The sequence below is a fragment of the Galeopterus variegatus genome, unplaced genomic scaffold, assembly GCF_000696425.1.
Source record: "Galeopterus variegatus unplaced genomic scaffold, G_variegatus-3.0.2 Scaffold3594, whole genome shotgun sequence".
NCBI lineage: Eukaryota > Metazoa > Chordata > Mammalia > Dermoptera > Cynocephalidae > Galeopterus > Galeopterus variegatus.
In genome coordinates, this window is record NW_007729705.1 from 92628 (window position 1) to 110489 (window position 17862).

At 42.0% G+C, this 17862-nt stretch overlaps 1 protein-coding gene across 1 annotated transcript in view; it reads right to left on the reverse strand.

The window, feature by feature from the left end:
* The window catches only part of LOC103601110 (chromosome unknown open reading frame, human C2orf76), a 75318-nt gene extending 57469 nt beyond the window's left edge, over positions 1–17849 (reverse strand). The window contains exon 1 of the mRNA XM_008585494.1: positions 17696–17849. The gene's annotated coding sequence lies outside the window, so the exon portion shown is untranslated. The remainder of the gene's footprint in view (positions 1–17695) is intronic.
* Positions 17850–17862: the final 13 nt, after the last annotated feature.

Sequence of the window (17862 nt, forward strand, 5' to 3'; positions counted from 1 at the left end):
AGGCGCGGGAGCAGCACCGAGGGTTGCGATCCTGTTGCCGGTCCCCGGTCCGGTGCGGGGGCAACACTGAGGGTTGTGATCCGTTGCCAGACACGGAAAAAGACAAAAGACAAAAATAAATAAATAAATAAATAAATGCGTCCTGCCCACTTGGTGGGTGGAGCCTCTGAACATTTACTGGTTCAGTGTGCTGCCTGATTTGTTTCCTTGCTCAGATAAACTCTACTAAATTTAATTTGTCTAAAGTTTTTCTTTTAACATCACATACAAAATATGTATATATGTATATTAGTCATTCTAAGTGCTTAATTTTCCTCTAGATTTAGGAAACAGTATTACAGGGCAAAGAGTCCCTCACCTCCCTTTTAAAACAAATGAATAAAAAGATGCAAGATACAGTTTATTGTTCTTTATGTGAGGAAACTAAACCAGCAGAGATGACCATGTATAAAAGTACAAAAAGTAGAGTTCTACTAAGAAGAAAATCACTGATTATGTGAATGATTCTGAAATTGCTCCTTAATGATTCTAGAGTAAATAATCCTTAAGTACTACTAAATATTATTCAAATTTGTCATTTTATTTTTTAAAAAAATGTTTCATGGGGGGGACCTATATTCTTTCTTTTTTACCCCCTACATTCTTTTTATTACCCTAATCAAAAACACTGAGCACCGAGCATACTGCTAGTAGGTGAATGATAAATGCTCACCTTTTACAGAGAAGTTAACTTTGGCAAATCAATAACTTTATATAAAATTTAAATTTAAAGTTCATAAGAATGAAAAATTATAATCAATTCAAATTTAAGACTATGATTAAAAGTAAAATGTTGATTCCACTTTAATCTATTCCGGCCTACTTAAAAAGGATAATTTTTTTTAACGTTTAGATGAAGAACAAAGTTTATTCTAAAAATAGATCTCAGTAACAATGAAATACCAAAATCTGGTCATTATAATAAAAAGGAAAAAAAGGTAAAAGAATTTGTTTTAAACTTTTTTAAAAGCATAATCTTTAAAATATGAAACCAAGTATACATTTATAGACTGCAACCATGTGAGGATTAAATAAACATTTGAAAATTTCTCAGCTTTTTTTTTTTTGGTTTAGCTGCATAATGCAAATCAAAGTGCCATTATTTTTAAAAAAATCAGTTTAATCATATTTCACTGATGTAAAACTTTTGAGAAAGATATTTTCAGCATATTAATTTGTGAATGATTTTTAAGTCTTCTACCGCAACCATTCTTTAGATAGGTTAAAAAAAATAAAGTCTTCTACATCTAGGGGTTTAGGTAATACAGCAGGTACAAAATTAATATTAGCCAATCTAAAAACTGTACACATGCTTTTCCATGCTGTTGCTGCTTTACTGCATGATGACATTAGCTACTGGCCTTTCCTGAGGAAGAGTCAACGAATTCTAAATAAATAAACCGTTGATTGTTGTTCACACCTAGAGTACACTATTCACTAACAAATCAACACCTATAATTCCACATACCTGCCGTTGTGACCTTCAATTTGGGGCAAATACACAAAACCATAATTTGTTTTCTCTGCTCAAGGCATGTAAGATTCTCACAAACTAACTGTTCTAGAGAGTTGAGTTTTCCAAAGGTTTAGAGACTTAACCATTTAGAAAGAATATTTCACACTTTCTTTTTTAAATAGTATACTAAATATAAACTCTATTTTTCTTGATTTACAATCATCAGTGAGAATGTTAATTCTTATAGTGTGTGTTGGGAGACATTTTTCCATGGGTCTCTCACACTTCTGCACGTCTTCTGAGCAGAGGTGCCAACTGCTTTTGTTCTGAACTGTCTTTTCAAGGATGTGTGTATAGTAAACAGCCAAGGAAGACAGAGATAGTATCTCCCACTGGAAAAGAGGGCAGGTTTGTTTACCATCCAATAAAATAAAGATGTCTCCCTCCAGAGTAAGGTTGGACAGGGTTGCTTGTACCCTTTTATATAGAATTTGGATTACCTCAACTTGGGGTTCTACAGCTCTGACACAAACCCACTGCAGGTACAGCAGCCACCTGGGCCACTCTGCATTTCCCATGTGAGACTTAACGGGGCAAGAGGAACTGACACAAACATAATGCTCATGCTGTTGGCTGTGCTACAACAGTCCTTTGCCTCTGACCCAGGAGTGTCGTGTCTTCTGCCAGCATCAGGATGTGGCCCTAAACTCGGGGTTCTACAACTATGGCACAAACCCACATGCAGTCCATCAAGGGCACATTGTCCCTGTGGGACTTAGGGGCAAGAAGAACTGACACAAACACAAAGCTTTTCTAAAGCAAATAAGGAGGGCATTAGCCTGAGGTTGTCTCTGTAACTAGAGCTCTTTTGTAAACAAACCAGAACTTAACTTGGAAACATTTCATGTAACTGACTCAAAAAAAAAAACTACAAGCCTCAGCCAAGCACAAACAGCCAACCACCCAACTGGTTATACAGCTAGGGACATCCCATTGGACCACATCTAAATAAAGCAAATACCTCATCACATCATAACCCAAATAAGGCAAACAACTACTGTAGTCAATGAGGTGATTTCTCTACTTTGCTTCTGTGTTTGGCCTACAAAATCTTGTTGCTCACGCTGCTAGGGTGAAGCTCTCTGAATGTCTTCTGAATGCTGCCCAATTCATGAATCATTCTTGGCTCAAATAAACTCTGTTAAATAATCTGTCTAAAGTTTTTAACAAGGTCACGCTATTGGCTGTACCACAAAAAATATAGTCCTTTGTTTTTGACCCAGGAATATCATGTCTTCTGCCAACATCCAGTAAACTACCAGGTAGACTCTTCGGCTTGCAAGTAGAATAAAATCTCAGACCCTTCACAGTTTTAATAGTTGTTGGTGACAAGGATGGGATGCTGGCAGAGACATGGCTTTCTGAAACAAACAAAAAAGACAAGGGTTCCACAGGCTTAGGGGATATGAGAAGATTCCCTGAGATCCAGTAGCAAATGTTCTTGTCCAAGCAGTGGGCACGGGGGAGTAAGGTTATTAATGTCTAGCGGGCGAGCAGGAAATGGTAGGATTGAAACAAGCTGCCCAGCAGCGCTCTGGTTGTTGCCCACTCTGCTCTGGTTGGGAGGAGGGGGGAATGTTATGATAATGAGGCAGCAAGTCCCACCGCACAAGATGAGAGGCAATGTGGCTATAGCTATTGAATACAGGATTCTCCAAAGCTGAAACAAATGATGTCAGCAATTGAGAATACAGATCTCTGGGTGACTACAAAGTTCATTAGGTTGAGCCATGAGTAGCCACCAGGCCACTTGAAACTGAAAGTAAATGTGCCTTGCTTACTGGTGCAGAGCCACTCTCCCTGCCACGCCCCCAGTCTCTCTCCTATTGTCCTCTACCCTGACATCTGCTTTAAGGAGAAAGATGATTAGAGGGGGTCACAGTACTCTTGTTCCTAAGAGGGACTGAAGACCTTATGCACCCATTCAAGTATGTTGGGGAACTTCAGGGAGGGGACTCAAATTTTTATGGCTCTGTGATACAGGCACTCAAGTCACCATTCTACCTGGCCCTGGGGAAGGAGGTACTCAGATTCAGCTAATGAAACCTGGATAGGATTTACAGTGGGGCAGGGAAACCAATATGACCTAGTGGAGGGGGTCCTTTGTGCCAATTCAATGTACCGTTGTTTGTACACCTGAACGTACAGTAGAAAGTGACATGTCACAGGTTCTTGTTCTTCCCTGTCCATAGTGACAGAGGGGGTTCTCCTAATCAGGAAGAGCTGCAGGTGGAGAAATGCTAGTAGGACAAACTCCCTGTCATTTGTCACTAGTGGATGGGTCAGGATTTAAAGCTGCCCCTACCCTCTGATGTCCCAAGTTTTCATTATATAAAATAATGTCCTATTGGTTGTCAAATCAGAATCCTCAGTCCCAACAGTCCTGACTGTACTGTGATCACACCTGTGCCAACCGATTTTAGGAGCTACTCACCACGTTAAGTTTCTTAGGACTATGTGGGTAGATTCAAAATGCCCAATCCCTTTGGCATTTTTGGAAAAATGGCTGTCTCTTAAGCCTCCCACCATTGAAATGGAAGTCTAGAGACAGTATGTGCCTGGAATGGCTTTGTGATGTGTCAGCTCAGCCAGACAAAACTACGTCTCCAGAATGCCCTTTCTAGCGTGTTTCATGTTACACTGGGCTACAAGGGATAGTCCCTGAGGCTGGACAGTGGCCGTTTTGCAGCATACACACACCTTCTCCCAAATACAGAATCACATCGAGGTGTTGCTGGCAAGAAGTTTTGCAAGTGTGGTTAAGTCTCGAGTCAGTTGACTTTAAGTTAAGGAAATAGATTATCCTGGGTGGGCCTGACTCAATCAGTTAGAAGCCCCGCAGGAGGATGCAGACCTTCCCTGAGCCAAGGCTCCAAACGGCAGCCGGACTGCACTGCTCTCCCTTTTGCTGGTCCCCCTCCTGACCGCTGCCTGAGATGACAAGCTCCAGCTCCTGCCTGTGGGGTCCAGCCTGCTCACTGGCCCTTCCTGACAGCCAGCCTGCCCTCTAGACTTCGCACTTGCTTAGCCAGCCCCAGCAACTGAGTAAGCCAATTTCTGAGTTTTATTTGTGTTTGTGTGTGTATATTATTCTTTTCCCCACTGGTTTTGCTTCTCTGGATGAACCCTGATTGAGATAGTCCACACTTGGACATTCTACTTAATGCTTTATATTGACTAACCCACAAACCAACATCCTGAATGGTGCCCAAACCAATCAGCTGCACTGAAAGCTGTCCAGCAAGTTGCATTTTCTACCTTTGGGGCCCCACAACTCTAATAACCCCTCTGAAGTAGCAGTCTGTGTGGCTGATGATTTTGCCAACTGGAGCCTCTAGCAAAGGGAGGCAGCCTCCACCCAGAAGTGCCCCTTGAGGTTTTAGATTCCTCACCTCCCTGACACAGCTACTTCATACACCCCTTTAGACAAGCAGCTATTAGCTTGCTAGCAAGCTCTCATGAAACTGAATGTCTGACCCAGGGAGTCTTGTGACCCTTCAGCCTAATATTCCCATTTTGGAGTGAGTCAACTCGAACTCAATGACTAACAAGATGGGAAGAGCCAAATACATTCACTTGCCAAATGGAAATGATACATTCAAGAACACGGTTGGTCAGGCCTCAGCAGCATATCAGCTTGATGTGAAAACGTGGCAATTTTCCTTTTGGGGAAATCTTTATTCCCCACCCCACCACCTGAAGCAAAGCTACTGCCTCATTAGGACCCTCGATTCACCAAGGTTCCCCTAAATGCCTGGGCCTGTGCACAGGATGTTTGCCAAAGCTGGAACCCAGTGGCATCCACTGGGCTGCTGCAGCTGTTCAGCCTCAGCTCTGGACATGGTCACCTGAGTCAAGGCCGTTCCCACAGCTCGGGCTAATATTCCCCCTAGATGAATCTTGTTATAGTTTTACTCACTCTTGGTCTGTTGCCAAAGGCCTAGCTGTTTGGTCTGCCTCTTCAAAAATCACAGCCTAGCAGATTAAAGACAGCTCTCTTTAGGGCTATAAATGGAGGAAACAGTCCACAGCTGCTGACTGAACCATCTGGGTGACTCAGGCAGATGTCCACAGAAAGAGCTGTTCTCTGATGTGACAGACTCGACTCTAGCTGTTGATAAGTCCCTCACTGCCCAGACTGCCACCATTGCTGCCTGGATCTGTCCTTGTCCTGGGCGGAACAATACATCCGTCATCCTCCACGGGCACAAAGCAAAGGACTGTGCTTCTGATGCAGAGGTTACCACAGCATGCCAGACATGCGGCTCCAGCCAGAAGCTGACCCTAAGTCTTGCAGTGAGGGAGGCCACATCCCAAGGACTGTCGCCTCTCCCACTTCTGGCAGATTGACAACATTCAGCCTTTGACCTCCTCTCAGGAGTCCTCACCCTGTTGACATTTTTCAGGTTACAGTGTTGGTGTTATAGTCCAATCACAGACTTCTGTCATGCCACTGAAATGAATCTGTGCCATGTGTTCAGTTTCCTGGACTATTCACAATCTGACAACAGCACACCTCTAACTCTCTCAACAATGAGCTAAAGGCCAAGATATTCAGTAGGCATTCCATACCTACGATCCACAGGCATCTGGTTTATTGAGCACTGGAAGAGCCTCCTAAAAATCCAAGTCAAAAAGTTTTCTTGCTGTACCTCCCTCATCTCCTCCTTGTCCACACAACATAAGGCAGTTTGTTCACTGAACACAGCTGTCCCTGGAAAGGAATCATCCTCTCTCAGCAGTTTCCTGGGTGATGATCAGGACAGAAGGATGGGTGGTGGGGGGAGGAGGATTATATAGACCAACTTGAAATCCTGGGATTCCACCTTGACCATTCCTGTGCATACTGCTCCTTTCGCTCCCCTTCAGAACCCCAGGCCAGCGTGGTTGGTACATCCCCCATGTGGCAGCCAGCCAAGAGGGCTTAGTTCTGGCTCAGTCACCTGGATTCTTACTGGACTGACATGGTTCTAGATCACAAGGATAACAACCTTGAGCACACTGTGGGCCAAAGTGAGAAACATAATGGGTCTCTGAGTTTTCAAAAAATCCCCTTCAGGGAATAGAAGTTGATTAGGGAAAAAAGGTGAAGTTACAGCTACTGGAATGGGACACACAAATTTGTCGAGGTGGAGGGAGAGAAATAACCTCAGCATCTAGGGAGAAAACAACTTATACTCTAGGAGGCAGGGGTGGGGAGGATGATTCATTTAAGATCTCTTGTCTTTCGGAACTGCCACTGGAACAGTCCTCACGAAACAAAACACCCTGGAGAGGCTCTCCCAAACTGCTGTGGCACCTTAAATTTTTTTCAGCTTTTTTAAGGTATAATTGACAAATAAAAACTATATATATTCAAAGTGTACAATGTGATGTTTTGCTATACATATACATTGTGAATATATTACCACGATCAAGTTAAGTAACATATTCATCACCTCACAATGTTACCTTTTGTATGTGTATGGTGAGAATACTTAAGATCCACTTTCAGCAAATTCCAAGTATGCAATACAGTATTAATAACTATAATCACCATGCAATACATTAGGTCTCCAGAACTTTAACCAACATCTTCCCATTTTCCCCTCCCTAACACCTGGCAACCACCATCCTACCCTCTGCTTCTATGAGTTTGACTATTTTAGATTCCACATACAAGTGAGATCACACAATATTTGTCTTTGTGTCTGGCTTATTTTACTTAGCATAATGTCCTCCAGGTTCATCTATGTTGCCACAAATGGCAGGATTCCCTTCTTTTTTAAGGCTGAATAATATTCCACTGCAATAAGCACCTTAAACTTATGCCTGAATCTGCCAACCCCTGCCAAATGGTTCAGAGAATAAGATTATCCCCATTACCAACAAGTCTATCAGAAACATCTGTCCCAGATCCTGCACTTCCTACACAAGCACCTGTCAACACCTCCAGATGTCTTCCCCATCCATGAAACCGGGGGACAGACCCTGATTTCCTCTGGCCATTCCTTTAACCCCAGACAAAACAGACCTCAGCTGGGGGAAGGGGGAAATCTCAAAAGAAATATCAAAGCAGGACGGGCTGGATACCTAAGAGTAGCAAAAAAATGCAGTCAATAATAAGAGTAGAGTTGATTGAATATAAACTTCCTTAGGCTAAGTCTTGATTTAAAGGTCAGGATGCCTGTTCCTTAGATGAATGCTGTATGGCTTAAGACAACCCCACTTCTCAACTTGTCTTTGCAGATTGCACCTAACTACGAGCCTATTTTGAAGTTCATACACCTCTAAGCTCAAAGGAGCCAAGGAGGACCTTAGTCATGACCAGAAATAATTACGCTGACCTCACCACTGACCAGAGTCCCACATGCCTCCCAGGACCCCCATTCATGATTTTGCTCTATAGTGCCTGTGATTTTAAGCAGTCGGGGAGCACAAGGTCTTTAAGCCCCTTTGGCTGCCATTGTACTCCTTTGAATGGCCATCCAAATAAATGCTAATCTTTAATACTGCAAACTCTGTTGTGAGAGACTTCCTAGTCATTTGGGCAAGAGATGCTCTCTTGGTTTGGTAACACCCATCCCCACAGCCACCACTCAGGCATTATGCCACTCAGCTAGTAGCACAGACACACTAGACAGATTGGACTGACTGCCCTCAGGAAGTCCCTCCAAAAACAAGGGCTAAATGCAACGATGTGAACTCAAGTGAAAACCCTAACACCTACCAGCTGGCCAAAAGGCCCTGACAACTGTGCCCACCAAATGATGCAGGGCCCAGTTGTCCATTGTAAAGGAACTTTCTTTCCAGTGCACCATGTGCACCCCCAGGCCTGTTGTGCTTTTTTGTGGAAGTCAGTATTAACTTGCCCCATTCCCCAAAACACTGTTATTCACATCTTTGGGGTGGTCATAAGAGACCATAAGTGTTACAGAAAATACCACCAGCAAGCCTTCAGGTAACCGTGGCAATCTCTCCACAAAGTCTGCCCTTGGTTACTCAGGGAGCTTCCTGGAGGGTTAACTAACTCATTATTTTATAAGCACCCTATGTGTAATACCCCTACAATGAGAGTCATCCAATTAAAAAGGTGGTATGAAACCTGTCCCTGACTGTAGCAAAAGTGATCAATACCACCACCCTAACTTACAGGGCATTCAGGTAAGCAGCCAGTGTTAAAGGGCAAACAAAACCAATGCCATTTGGTGACCTGCTTGCCATGCTTACTCCTACTTAGCCTCATTCCTTTGCCTCACTGACCACTTACACCCTAACCTTATGACAAAGGTAAAGGGAATAGAGGCTTCAGGGAGTAAATGATTTATTACAGCAGGTGGTATCAGTGGTCTGAGCACAGACATCACAAGACCTCCACCTCATGGATCACAAGACACCTGCTGAATGAAGTTACTACCTTATTTTTCTTAAGATGTTTCCTTGAAGTTATTCTTAGTAACAGGGCATTTTGCTATATAAACATTTTTTTTTTTGTCTTTTTCCGTGTCCGGCAATGGATCGCAACCCTCAGTGTCGCCCCCGTACCGGACCGGGACCGGCAACGGGATCGCAACCCTTGGTGTTGCCCCCGCGCCGCGCTCAGCCAGTGAGCGGGAACCGGTCTGTATGTGGGATCCGAACCCTCGGCGGGAGCGCCTCCGCGCTTCCCAAGCGGCGCACTAGCGCAGTGCGCCACCGGGCCGGCCTATAAACATTTTTTAACATGCAGAGTGAGAGAGCTCTTATCGCTGATGTCTGATTCTTCACTGCTTTCTTGTCTATAAGTCACCTCAATTAATAAATATTTCTGAATACTGAATGGACCTGCCCACTTGCTTCTTTGGTCTCAAAGTACCTTCTCAATTTGGAGGGCATTATTGTTTAACCCCCTCCTCACATACCAGGATTGCTGTGGATGACAGAATTGCCCTATACTTCCTCTTGTGGGCCTATAAGACGGATTCTGTGCAATCACTATACATATTGCCATACCTGGATTGATGCCTTGGAATAAGTGGGAAGGTCAGTAGAGGAACTTAATGAGAAAGCCAACTGGTTTTTAAGGCAAACTCTGGTGGTTTCTGGAATTTGTTCAGCAAGCTAGGATCAGGACACTGGGGTCATGGTTGAAGTCAATACTGCAGGTTGGCCTCATCCTGCTGCATAGAATCCTGTTCAGAGTTGCCCCAATTAAATGCTGTATGAGACCAACTGAACCCATGTAGTCCCTGCCCCCATCAGTCAGATTATCCAGAGTGGCTGACAGAGTGCCATACTCAAGGGAAAATTACTAGGATAAGGTGTGGAAAGGAGTAGTGACTATTAGTGGGAGACAAATGAGTCTCAAGTTTCTGCTGCATGTGGAGGAACTGCTGGTCTTTGTTCTGTGTAGCCAACAGGTTGTTTGTATAGCCAATAGCCTTCGAAGATAGTGATAGTGTCTCCTCCCACATCAGAGGGTAGGTGTGTGTACTGTTCAGAATAATAAAATTAGACAACTATCTAACCAATTCCTCACCTTCTACTCTCTCTTTAATCCATTCTAAATGAGACTTTGCACCTACCCCTCAGTTAAAACAGCATGTAGTAAAATCCAAGGAACATGTCTCTGTCCTTATTTTCACATCATCTTGATGTCAGTGAAAGATGATCTTACCCAACTCCTCAGCAGCATTTGACGCAGGTGAAGAACCTGCTCATTCTTTTCTGCTACCAGGTACCACTCTCTCCAGCTGCTCTGACTGTACTGCTCCTTTTCTAGATCTTTTCCAGGCTCCTCTCCTCTCTGAGACCTCAAAATGTTAGTGCCCCTGAGACTTCAGGACTCACCTCTTCTCTCTACACTCTCATTTCCCACCCATGGCTTTCATTGTCATCTGTGCTGACCACTCCCTAAAATACATCACCAGCCCTGATTTCAACACTCATACAGTGAATTGGCCACTTAACTTCACTACTTGGATCTCGCCAGACATCTAACATTTAACATATCCCAAACTGAACATGGCAGTTTAAATCTGATCCCCTACCCCAGCCCAGATTTCCCCAACTCAGTAATTATATAACCATACACTCAGTTCCTCAAGCCATTAGCAAAGGATTCCTTCTTTCCCCTTACTCTAGCTAATCCATCAGCAAATCTTATCAGCTCTATCCTCAAAATGTATCTTGAATTTCTCCATTTCTCCCCATCTCCATTACTGTCACCCTAGTCCAAGTCACCACTGTCTCTTTCTTGGAATAATGGAAGTTGGTCTTCCCATTACCAGTCTGGTCCCCTCAATTCATGCTGCAATAGCAGCAGGAGTGATCTTCTGAAAATATAAATCCAAGTATGTCTCTCCCCTGCTTAAAATTCTGGAAAGGCACAGTCTCTAAAGTAAAGTGCTAATTCTTCATCCTGACCAACAAGTCCCTGCATGATTTGGCCCCAGACAACCTCTTTGTCTGGTCACCACCCAACAAGTCACACTGGCCCTCAATCAGTTCTTCAAATACCTTGAGCTATTTCCTGCTTGCACAGGTTGTTCATTAGCTTGACACATTCTTGCTTTTTCCAAAACTGGATCTTCCTTATCCTTCTGTTCTCAGCTTAAATGTCACCTCCTCAAAAGGGCCTTTCCTGACGAGCCCATCCCATTGGTTATTCCTTTGCTCTCTGCTCCCCACCGCCACAGAATGTAACTCATAAGAGGAAGGATCATATATTTATAACTGATTTGCTCACTCTTGGTTTTTAGATGAATGCTGCATGGGTTGAATTGTGTCCCCCCAAAAAGATAAGTGGAAGTCCTAACCCTAGTACCTCAGAATGTGACCTTATTTGGAAATAGGGTCATTGCAGATGTAATCAATTAAGTTAGAGTGTGCTATGATTTGAATGTTTATGTTCCCTCAAAATTCATATTTTGAAACCTAATCGCCAGTGTAATAGTGTTAGGAAGTGGGGCCTTAGGGAGGAAATTAGGTCATGAGTGTGGAGAGCCTTCATGAATGGGAATAGAGCCCTTATAAAAGAGGCCCCAGAGAGCTGCCTTGTCCCTTCCATCATGTTTCATAGTAACACTAATCACAATAGCCAAAAAGAGAAAACAACCCAAATGCCATCAATTGATGAACATTTAAACAACACACAATAAATCTTTACAATGGAAACAGTATTCAGCCACAAGAAAAGGACTGAAATACTAATACCTGCTACAGCATGGATGAACCTCAAAAACATTATGCTAAGTGGAAGAAGCCAGACATAAAAAGGTCACATTTTATGATTCTCTTTATGTGAACTTTCAGAGTAGGTAAATCCACAGAGACAGAAAGCAGACTAGTAGTTGTCAGGGGCTGAGGGGAGGAGTCAATGGGAAGTGACTGGTTAATGAAAACAGGGTTTCCTTTTGGGGGATAAAAATACCCTGGAACTAGACAGAAGTGATGATTGTGCAACATTGTGAATGTACTAAATGCCACTGAATTAACTGTACACTTTAAAATGGTTAATGGCTAATTTTGTGATGTATAAAATTTACTTAATTAAAAAAAATAAAGCAAGAGTGGCTATTTTAAAGCAAAAAATTTACCACAGAGAGATACTATATAATGATAAAAGGGTCATTCCATCAATAAGACATAGGAAACAACAAAGCTGTCAAATGCATAAAGCAAAAACTGATAGAACTGAAGGGAAAAATAGACAAACCTATAATTATAGTTGAAGATTTCAATATCCTCTCTCAACAATTGATAGAATAACTAGGGAGAAAACCAACAAGGATATAGAAGAACTCAACAACACCATAAACCCAACAGGATGTAATGAACATTCATAGAACACTCCTCTAACAACAGTGGAATGCATACTCTTTTCAAGTACCCACAAAATATACACCAAGATGACCATATCCTGGGCCACAGAGAAAACCATGACAAATTTAAAGAAGTGAAATAATATAATCACAATAGCCAAAAAGAGAAAACAACCCAAATGCCATCAATTGATGAACATTTAAACAACACACAATAAATCTTTACAATGGAAACAGTATTCAGCCACAAGAAAAGGACTGAAATACTAATACCTGCTACAGCATGGATGAACCTCAAAAACATTATGCTAAGTGGAAGAAGCCAGACATAAAAAGGTCACATTTTATGATTCTCTTTATGTGAACTTTCAGAGTAGGTAAATCCACAGAGACAGAAAGCAGACTAGTAGTTGTCAGGGGCTGAGGGGAGGAGTCAATGGGAAGTGACTGGTTAATGAAAACAGGGTTTCCTTTTGGGGGATAAAAATACCCTGGAACTAGACAGAAGTGATGATTGTGCAACATTGTGAATGTACTAAATGCCACTGAATTAACTGTACACTTTAAAATGGTTAATGGCTAATTTTGTGATGTATAAAATTTACTTAATTAAAAAAAATAAAGCAAGAGTGGCTATTTTAAAGCAAAAAATTTACCACAGAGAGATACTATATAATGATAAAAGGGTCATTCCATCAATAAGACATAGGAAACAACAAAGCTGTCAAATGCATAAAGCAAAAACTGATAGAACTGAAGGGAAAAATAGACAAACCTATAATTATAGTTGAAGATTTCAATATCCTCTCTCAACAATTGATAGAATAACTAGGGAGAAAACCAACAAGGATATAGAAGAACTCAACAACACCATAAACCCAACAGGATGTAATGAACATTCATAGAACACTCCTCTAACAACAGTGGAATGCATACTCTTTTCAAGTACCCACAAAATATATACCAAGATGACCATATCCTGGGCCACAGAGAAAACCATGACAAATTTAAAGAAGTGAAATAATATAGAATGTTCTCTGGCCACAATGGAATCAAATTAGAAATCAAAAACAGAAACATATCAGGAAAATCTCCAAAGATACTAAGCAGCAGACTGCTAAACAAGCCCTGGGCCAAAGAGCAAGTCCCAAAGGAAATTAAAAAATACAATGAACTGGATTTCATTGAAATGAAAACAAAAACTTATGCTCTGTGAAAGACTGTTAAGAGAATGAAAGGATAAGCTACAAATTGGGAGAAAATATTTGCAAACCACATATCCAACATAGGACTAGTATCTAGAATATATGAAGAATTCTCAAAAATCAACACTGCAAAAACAATACAATGAGAACATGGGCAGAAGACATGAAAAAGCATTTTGAAGAAGAAGATATACAGACAGCAAACAAGCACTTGAAAAGACACTCAACTTCATTAGCCACTAGGGAGATGCACATTAAAGCCACAATGAGATATCATTATATAACTATCAAAATGGCTAAAACAAAAAATAGTGATAACACCAAATGCTTGCAAGGATATGTAGAAAGTGGATCTCTCATTCATTGCTGATGGGAATGTAAAATGGTACAGCCACCCTGGAAAAGAGTATGGAAGTTTCTTATAAAATTAAACATGGAATTATGATATCGCCCAGAATTGCACTCCTGGGCATTTCTTCCAGAAAAATGAGTGTTCACACAAAAACCTACACACACGTGATTAGCGGTAGCTTCATTCATAATAACCAAAAAGTGGAAACCTTCAATGGGTGAATGTTTAAATAAACTGGCTCACCCTTATAATGGAACCCTACTTGTGGAATATACTATAAAGCATATGTACTTCACAGGGCCTGGGTTTCCAAAGCCTTGCAGTTACAAATATTGACCGTGCAGAGGACTGGAAATTTTCCTCAGGCTATAAAGTCTCTGGTGTAAGATAAAGATTTGTGGCACAGCAAGGTTGCTGGCTCAAGGACAGACTAGTTACTGATTGTTATGTAAAGATACTGAGAAATACTATAAGAAGAAATGTTTGCTAAGATCAAGCTTTTGTTGACAGCCTTACTGGAATGTCATCTGGCTTGTTTCACTGAAAGTTACCAGCCTATATTGTTAAAGTATAACCCCACCTATGTTCCAGCCTATATTGTTAAACTATAACCCCACCTGTGTCTCTTCCTGTAACTTCCTGGTTTGGAAAATAAATGCAGGAAGAGAACCCCAATTTGGGGTTAATTTCCCAAGGAAGGAATGTCTCTCACTTGAGTGTTCCCAAGGGAAGTTAACCGCTTCGGGGTCTCTCACTGCTCAGAAGAGATGGGCTTTGAGTAATCCTTTGCATCTCTGTCACCCAGGGGAAGTGGGGTGACAAATCCGTGGGGGACGAAGCAACACAAAGCAACACCTACTCAGCAACAAAAATGAACAAACTATTGGCACACTCAACAACCTAGATGAATGCTGTAACACCAAAGTCAAGGGTGCAGATCCTTGTACCAGCCAGCCACCAAAATAATAACAATAACAATGACAACAACAAACTAGATAAATCACAAGAGAATTATCCTGAGTTAAAAAACAAATCCCAAAAGGTTACATACTGAATGATTCCATTTATATAACATCCTTGAAAAGATAAAATTATAGAAATAGAGAAGAAATTCCTAGTTTGTCACCAGATTTTAATATTTCTGATTTTCTTGTTGACAGGCAATAGAAAGGCTCACTAAGAAAATTCATTTCTAACAACCTAGTTTCAAAGCATTTACAAAGTGCTTGTCATGTTCAACTAGGAGCTAAAAATCAGGCAAAGATGTAGAAGACAATCTAGATTTAGAAGAGATAATGATACTGAACAAGAACTACAGTAATGAACACAAGATAGATTCATAAGATGCTTCATTATTCCTGGCAGCAATTGACTAGTGAACAACCAACCTATGGATAAGCGATTCTAAAGAAAGTCGTCTTCCCTTGCTTACTCCGAGCCAGCCTAGGATACTTCCCTACCAGCATCTCCCACTGCCAAGCCATCTCTGTGTCTCACCTCAGCCCTAACCACCCCCACCCAAGTTGGCTGTGTACAAACAGGAGGAGAAAATGATACACACGTGAATGCACTCTTCTCTCATGCCCACCTTGCTGCAATTCCTCAATATGAACATCCAAAGGAAGAGGATAAGGTGGCAAAGGAGAAGAGTTTGCTAAAACTTCCAGCTGCCAGGCCTCCTCTGGCTTCAGTTATCAGGAAACCATGCTGCATTCTTACCCCACCCCCTCAGCGCTTACTTCCCTCAGCCTTCACAAAACCCCCCTGACTCCACCCATCTCTCTTCATCCTATCCCAAAAGCATTTCCCAAGTGCCTCCTTCCATTTAAAACCCACTCTTCTACTCCCAGCTTTGCTAGATCCCTGCCATGAGTCACATTCCAAGGAACTGGAAAACAAATACAGAATGAAATTCATCATTTGTGAACACTCTAACCCTTGCCGTCTACTAACGCTCTCCTGTAACTGTAGTTAGTTTTTTAATAATTAGGTTACTTTTAGCAATTAGAGGTTTGATTTATACCAAGAAACCTAAAATTGAACTACTATTCATACCCACTGGGCAAGAAATGCTTTTGTCTGTTAATATATCTTGCCTGTCTGGCTTTAGCTGGGACCCAGCAAGTGAAGTCGGTGGGTGGTCAAAAGTGGTATCCCAGGGATGTGAGGACAGCTACAACAATGACAATATCCTCTCTGTTGAACTGTAGGGTGGATTTGGCTAACAAGGTGGCTGGTGAGGTTTCCCATCTTCCCTAAACCCTCCTGGTGCTCTGCTTCCAAAGCTTGGAGTGGTACAAAGAGATTATTTGGTCCCTGTACCAGAGTTCATCTACTTAACTCAAGCCCATAGTTTCATACTCAGTTCTAACAAACACAGTTGATTTCCAAGTTCACAGCTAATCAGAAATAACGAATCTTCTTACAAAGAAAAAGCACTTTATTCATTCAACAACCATTTGTTTGAGTACCTAAGTAGTGCCTGGCATTTGGAGATAAAGCAGTGACTAATACACAACAGTGACCCCTATCCTCCCTGGCTTACATAGGGGAAGGGGCTCAGGCAGTAGAAGAGTAAATTAAAATAAAAATAATTACAGCACTTTATAGTTGCTAACAAGGACAAAGAGCTCAGGATCTTGCACTTTCTCAGGGTTATAAGGAGCAACTATCCTTTCCAGAACTGTAGAAATATAGAATAAAAAATTTATATAACTTATTGACCCCAAATATACCCTAAAATTTATTTTTTAAAATGAAATCCCAGATGCCAACTTGCTTTCATCTATCTTGAAAGCTGAATGCCATCCTCTTTCTCTAGAGTAGAAAGTGCTAAGTGGAGGGCTTTAAGGTGGTATTTCCATAGAGGCAGGAACCAAAAACAGTCGTAGAGAAGGCAGGAAAGGAAGCAGAAAGTATGTCAAAGAAAACGCCTTCAGCTATTTTGAAATTTGGCCTAGGGTGGATGCTGTAACAAGGAAAAATACTCTTCTTTCTCTTCCTTTTTAAGATCACTTAGCACCCTGCTCCCTGGAATCCACACTAATTCCATACTTCAGTTGCTTTAAGCAACTTGTGTAGACTTACCTGGGCACAAAACCACTATGTGAAAAACTTCTTTTAGGAAAGTGGAGTGTATTCCAAACAACCGACAAATCAACTCTACATAAACTGGAGACTGCCAAGTTAATGTTAAACACAAGCCTTGTTTTCTATAATGTTTAATTCTGCATCATCTAGCCAATCTGCCACCTCCTCAAGCCCCAGCCTTATCTCATTCCACTCTTCCCCTCATTGCCTGCTCACTCCCTTCCCTCCGTGAGGGACTTCCTCAAATGTCACCTTCCCTCAACACCTCCTCCCCCACTTAAAACTGTAAACTTCCAACACTATGCCACTGAAAAACCCTCTATTTAACTTATTGTATTAACTATTATCCCTATTATAAGTCCCATGATTGCAAGGATTCATCTGTTCTGTTCATTGCTGTATCCCCAAGGTCTAGAACAGCACAGGTTTACCCGACAGGAGTACAATAAACGTGTGAATGAAGAAGAGTCGTTCATTCAACAAATGTTCGCTGGACACCTGCTCCCGTCCAAGTTTGTAAAGTCAAGACAAATAAGACATCGTCTCTGCCTTTAATGCACCACAAGGACAGCCGCACCACAAGCAAATGTCCAACACAGGACAAAAAATAAGCCCACAAGCATGTCAAAGAATGTGCCTAAAGTTCAGAGGAAGAGGCCTCCGCTTCGCCTTTCTGGGGACCAGTCCGGCTTCCCACCGCCGCGCAGCTCACCAGGGACCATCCCCGGAGGGTCTCCTCAGGACCTCCGAGAGAAGCAGGTCCCATTCGCCATCCCCAGGCCTGAGAGGTTCCTTCTCCAGAGATACAACTTCCTCCCTCTTCACGCCGGCCACGAGACTCAAGGAAACAAACGGAAAGACCTCAGACTTTCCGCCTCC